Here is a 6695-nt window from a genome sequence, read left to right on the forward strand (position 1 = left end):
ATCTTATGTCCAAGGCACCAAAGAAGGGTAAAAAGTCATTAATCGATAACTAAAACTGGAAATGTACTGTTTCTTACTGGCCATTACATCAGGTTAGAAGCTTTTTCTAAGTTGTACTATGGTGCTTTCAGTGTCTCCGCATACCGCAGCACGCGACATAGCTTTGCAGACGATAAATGTAAACGTTTAGCGAGAAGAGCGGCCAATGTGACGATCTGGCTTTAAGTCTATTCGATAACAAATGACGAAAACCGACGGATTTCCAAGGTTTTTGCTACATATGAACACATTTCATATTCTCCCGTGGAACGCGGCTGCTATTGATCCTTTCATGCAAAATCTTAAGGTCCTAGCTTATGTCCAAGGCACCAAAGCCGGCTAAAAAGTCAATAATCGATAATTAAAACTTGGTTTGTACCACTTCTTACTGGCTAATACATCAACTTAGAAGCTTCATCTGTGTTCTACTATGGTTCTTTTAGCGTCTCCGCATACCGCAGCACGCGACATAGCTTTGCAGACGATAAATGCATCCGTTTCAGAGAGAAGAGTTGAAAATGTGGCGATCTTGCTGTAAGTCGATTCAGTAACATATGATGAAAACGGACGGATTTCTCAGGTTTTTACTACATATGAACACTTTTCACATTCTCCCGTGACACGTGGCTGCTAGTCCTCAATTCATGCAAAATCTTAAGGGCCTACCTCATGTCCAAGGCACCAAAGCCGGCTAAAAAGTCAATAATCGATAACTAAAACTTGAATTGTACTACTTCTTACTGTCTATTACATCCACTTAGAAGCTTCATCTGTGTTCTACTATGGAGCTTTTGTGTCTCCGCATGCCGCAGCACGTGACTTACCATTGCAGACGATAAATGTGACCGTTTCAGAGAGAAGAGCGGCCAATGTGCCGATCTGGCTTTATGTCGATTCGATAACAAATGACGAAAACGGATGGTTTTCACAGATTTTTACTACATGTGAACACTTTTCACATTCTCCCGTGCAACGCGGCTGCTAGTCCTCCGTTCATGCAAAATCGTAAGGGCCTACCTCATGTCCAAGGCACCAAAGCCGTCTAAAAAGTCAATAATCGATAGTTAAAACTGGAATTGTACCACTTCTTACTAGCTAATACATCAACTTAGAAGCTTCATCTGTGTTCCACTATGGTGCTTTTAGTGTCCCCGCATACCGCAGCACGCGACATAGGTTTGCAGACGATAAATGTAACCGTTTAGAGAGAAGAGCGGCTAATGTGACGATCTGGCTTTAAGTCGATTCCATAACAAACGACGAAAACGGACGGATTTCTCAGGTTTTTACCATATATGAACACTTTTCACATTCTCCCGTTCAACGAGGCTGCTACTCCTCCTTTCATGCAAAAACTTAAGTTCCTAGCTCATGTCCAAGGCACGAAAGAGGGGTGATTAGTCAATAATCGATAACTAAAACATGAATTGTACTACTTGTTACTGTGTATCACACCAACGTAGAAGCTTCATCTGTGTTATACTATGGTGCTTTTAGTGTCTCTGCACACCGCAGCATGCGACACAGTTTTGCAGACGATAAATGTAACCGTTTCAGAGAGAAGAGCGGCCAATGTGACGATCTGGCTTTAAGTCGATTCGTTATGAAATGACGGAAACGGACGGATTTCTCAGGTTTTTACTACATATGAACACTTTACACTCTCTCTCTCGTGCAACGCGGCTGCTAGAACTCCTTTCATGCAAAATCTTAAGGTCCTAGTTCATGTCCAAGGCACCGAAGAAGGGTAAAAAGTCAATAATCGAAAACTAATGCTCGAATTGTACTGCTTCTTACTGGCTATTACATGAACGTAGAAGCTTCATCTGTGTTCTACTATGGTGTTTTTAGTGACGCCGCATACCGCAGCGCTCGACATAGCTTTGCAGACGAGAAATGTAACCGTTTCAGAGAGAGGAGCGGCCAATGTGACGATCTGGCTTTAAGTCGAAACGATAACAAATGACGGAAATGGACGGATTTCTCAGGTTTTGAATTCATATGAACACTTTTAACAATCTCCCGTGCAAAGCGACTGCTAGTCCTCCTTTAATGCAGAATCTTAAGGTGATAGCTGATGTCCAAGGCACCAAAGCCGGCTAAAAAGTCAATAATCCATAGCTAAAACTTGAATTGTACTACTTCTTACTGGCTATTACACCAACTTAGAAGCTTCTTCTGTGTTCTACTATGGTGCTTTTAGTGTCTCCGAATACCGCAGCACGCGATATAGCTTTGCAGACGATAAATGTAACCGTTTCAGGGAGAAGAGCGGCCAATGTGACGATCTGGCTTTCAGTCGTTTCGACAACAAATGACGGAAACGGACGGATTTCTCAGGTGTTTACTACATATGATCACTTTTCACATTCTACCGTGCAACGTGGCAGCTAGTCCTCCTTTCATGCAAAATCTTAAGGTCCTAGCCCATGTCCAAGCTACAAAGGTCGGGTAAAAGGTCAATAATCGATAACTAACACTTGAATTGTACTACATCTAACGGGCTATTACATCAACTTAGAAGCTTCGTCTGTGTTCTACCATGGTGCTTTTAGTGTCTCCGCATACTGCAGCACGCGACATAGCTTTGCAGACGATAAATGTAACCGTTTCAGAGAGAAGTGCGGCCAATGTAACGCTCTGGCTTAAATCGATTCGATATCAAATAATGAAAACGAATAAGTTTCTCAGGTTTTTACTACATATGAACTCTATTCACATTCGCCCGTGCAACGCGGCTGCTAGTCCTGTTTTCATGCAAAATCGTAAGGTCCTAGCTCATGTCTAAATCACCAAAGAAGGGTATAAAGTCAATAATCGATAACTAAAACTTGAATTGTACTGATTCTTACTGGCTATTACATCAACATAGTAGCTTCTTCTGTGTTCTACTATGGTGCTTTTAGTGTCTACGCATAGAGCAGTACGCGACATAGCCTTGCAGCCGATAAATGTAACCATTTCAAAGAGAAGAGCGGCCAATATGACGATCTGGCTTTAAGTCGATTCGTTTAAAAAGGAAGAAAACGGATGGATTTCTCAGGTTTTTACTACATATGTAAACTTTTCACATTCTCCCGTGCAACGCGGCTGCTAGTCCTCCTTTCATGCAAAATCTTAAGGTCCTAGCTCATGTCCAAGACACCAAAGAAGTGTAAAAAGTCAATTATCGATAACTAAAACTTGAATTTTACCACTTCTTACATTCTATTACATTAATTTAGAAGCATCATCTCTGTTCTACTATGGTCCTTTTAGTGTCACCGCATATCGCAGAACGCGACGTAGCTTTGCAGACGTTAAATGTAACCTTTTCAGAGAGAAGAGCGGCCATAGTAACGATCTGGCTTTAAGTCGAATCGAAAAAAAAGGAGGAAAACGAATAAATTTCTCAGGTTTTTACTACATCCGAACACTTTTCACATTCTCCCGTGCAACGCGGCTGCTTGTCCTCCATTCATGCAAAATCTTAAGGTACCAGCTCATGTCCGAGGCACCAAATCCGGCTAAAAATTCAATAATCGATAAATAAACTTGAATTGTACTACTTCTACTTTCTATTACATCAGCTTAGAAGCTTCATCTGTGTTCTAGTATGATCCTTTTAGTGTCTCCGCATACCGCAGCACGTGACATAGCTTTACAGACGATAAATGTAACCGTTTCGGAGAGAAGAGGGGCCACAGTGACGATCTGGCTTTAAGTCGATTCGACAACAATTGAGGAAAACATACCGATTTCTCAGGTTTTCACTACATATGAACACTTTTCACATTCACCTCAGTAACGCGGCTGCTAGTTTTCCTTTCATGCAAAATCTTAAGGACCTAGCTCATGTACAAGGCACCAAAGCCGGCTAAAAAGTCAATAACCGCAAACTAAAACTTGAATTGTACTACTTCTTACTGGGTATTACATCAACTTAGAAGCTTCTTCTGTGTTCTACGGTGCTTTTAGTGTCTCCGCATACCGCACCCAGCGACATAGGTTTGCAGACGGTAAATTTAATCGTTTCAGAGGGAAGAGCGACCAATGTGATGATCTGGCTTTAAGTCGATTTGATAACAATGACGAAAACGGACGGACTTCTCAGGTTTTTTCAACATATGAACACTTTTCACATTTTCCCGTGCAACGCGGCTGCTAGTCCTCCTTTCATGCTAATATTAAGGTCCTAGCTCATGTCCAAGGAACTAAAGCCGGCTAAAAAGTCAATAATCGAAAACTAAAACTTGAATTCTACTACTTCTTACTACCTATTACATCAAATTAGAAGCTTCTACTGTGTTCTACTATGGTGCTTTTAGTGTCTCCGCATACCGCAGCATGCGACATAGCTTTGCAGATGATAATTGTAATCGTTTCAGGGAGAAGAGCGGCCAATGTGACGATCTGGCTTTAAGTCGATTTGATCAGAAATGACGAAAACGGACGGATGTCTCAGGTTTTTACTACATATGAACACTTTTCACATTCACCCGTGTAACGCGGCTGTTAGTCCTCCTTCCACGCAAAATCTTAAGGTCCTAGCTCATGCCCAAGGCACCAAAGCCGGCTAAAAAGTCAATAATCGATAATAAAACGTGAATTGTACTACTTCTTACTGGCTATTACATAAACTCAAAAGTTTTTTCAGTGTTCTACTATGGTGCTTTTAGTGTCTCCGCGTACCGGAGAACGCTACATAGCTTTGCAGACGATATATGTAACCGTTTCAGAGAGAAGAGCCGCCAATGTGACGATCTGGCTTTAAGTCGATTCGATAACAAATGACGTAAACGGAGGGATTTCTCAGGTTTTTACTATATATGATCATTTTTCACATTCTCCCGTGCAATGCGGCTGCTAGTCCTCCTTTCATGCAAAATCTTAAGGTTCTAGCTCATGCCCAAAGCGTCAAAATTGGTTAAGAAGTCAATAATCGATAACTAAAAAGGTTAATTTTACTACTTTTTACTCGGTATTACATCAACTTAGAAGCTACTTCTGTGTTCTACTATGGTGATTTTAGTGACTCCGCATACCGCACCCAGCGACATAGGTTTGCATACGGTAAATTTAACCGTTTCAGAGAGAAGACCGGCCATTTTGACGATCTGGCTTTAAGTCGATTCGACAACAATTGACGAAAACATACCGATATCTCAGGCTTTCACTACAAATGAACACTTTTCACATTCACCCCAGTAACGCGGCTGCTAGTTTTCCTTTCATGCAAAATCTTAAGGACCTAGCTCATGTCCAAGGCACCAAAGCCGGCTAAAAAGGCAATAACCGAAAACTAAAACTTGAATTGTACTACTTCTTACTGGGTATTACATCAACTTAGAAGCTCCTTCTGTGTTCTACGGTGCTTTTAGTGTCTCCGTATACCGCACCCAGCGACATAGGTTTGCAGACGGTAAATTTAACCGTTTCAGAGGGAAGAGCAGCCAATGTGACGATCTGGCTTTAAGTCGATTTGATAACAATGACGAAAACGGACGGACTTCTCAGGTTTTTACTACATATGAACACTTTTCACATTTTCCCGTTCAACGCGGCTGCTAGTCCTCCTTTCATGCAAAATCTTAAGGTCCTAGCTCATGTCCAAGGAACCAAAGAAAGGTAAAAAGTCAATAATCGAAAACTAAAACTTGAATTGCAGTACTTCTTACTGGCTATTACATCAACTTAGAAGCTTCATCTGTGTTCTACTATGGTGCTTTTAGTGTCTCCGCATACCGCAGAACGCGACATAGCTTTGTAGACGGTAAATATAACCGTTTCAGAGAGAAGAGCCCCTAATGTGACAATCTGGCTTTAAGTCGATTCGATAACAAATGACGAAAACGGAGGGATTTCTCATGTTTTTAGTATATATGAACATTTTTCACATTATCCCGTGCGAAGCGGCTCTTACACTTCCCTACATGCAAAATCGGAAAGTCCTAGCTCATTTCCAAAGCACCAAAGAAAATTAAATGGTCAATAATCGATAACTAAAACTTGAATTTTACTGTTTTTTACTGGCTCTTACATCAACTTTGAAGCTTCTTCTGTATTCTACTATGGTGCTATTAGTGTCTCCGCATACAGCACCCAGCGACATAGGTTTGCAGTGGGTAAATGTAACCGTTTCAGAGGGAAGAGCGGCCACTGTGACGATCTGGCTTTAAGTCGATTCGATAACAATTGACGAACACGGACGGATTTCTCAGGTTTTTACTACATATGAACACTTTTCACATTCTCCCGTGCAACGCGGCTGCTATTCCTCCTTTCATGCAAAATCTTAAAGTCCTAGGTCATGTCCAAGGCAACAAAGAAGGCTAAAAATTCAATAATCGATAATTAAAACTTGAAGTGTACTACATTTTACTGGCTATTACATAGCCGACTAAAAACTCAAAAATCGATAACTAAAACTTGAATTGTACTACTTCTTACTGCCTATTACATCGACTTAGAAGCTTCTTCTGTGTTCTACTATGGTGCTTTTAGTGTCTCCGCATACCGCAGCAAGCGACATAGCTTTGCAGACGATAAATGTAACCGTTTCAGAGATATGAGCGGCCAATGAGACGATCTGACATTAAGTCGATTCGATAACAAATGACGAAAACGGACAGATTTCTCAGGTTTTTACTACACATGAACACTTTTCACATTCTCCC

The sequence above is a fragment of the Schistocerca gregaria genome, unplaced genomic scaffold (assembly GCF_023897955.1).
Source record: "Schistocerca gregaria isolate iqSchGreg1 unplaced genomic scaffold, iqSchGreg1.2 ptg000509l, whole genome shotgun sequence".
Classification (NCBI taxonomy): Eukaryota; Metazoa; Arthropoda; class Insecta; order Orthoptera; family Acrididae; genus Schistocerca; species Schistocerca gregaria.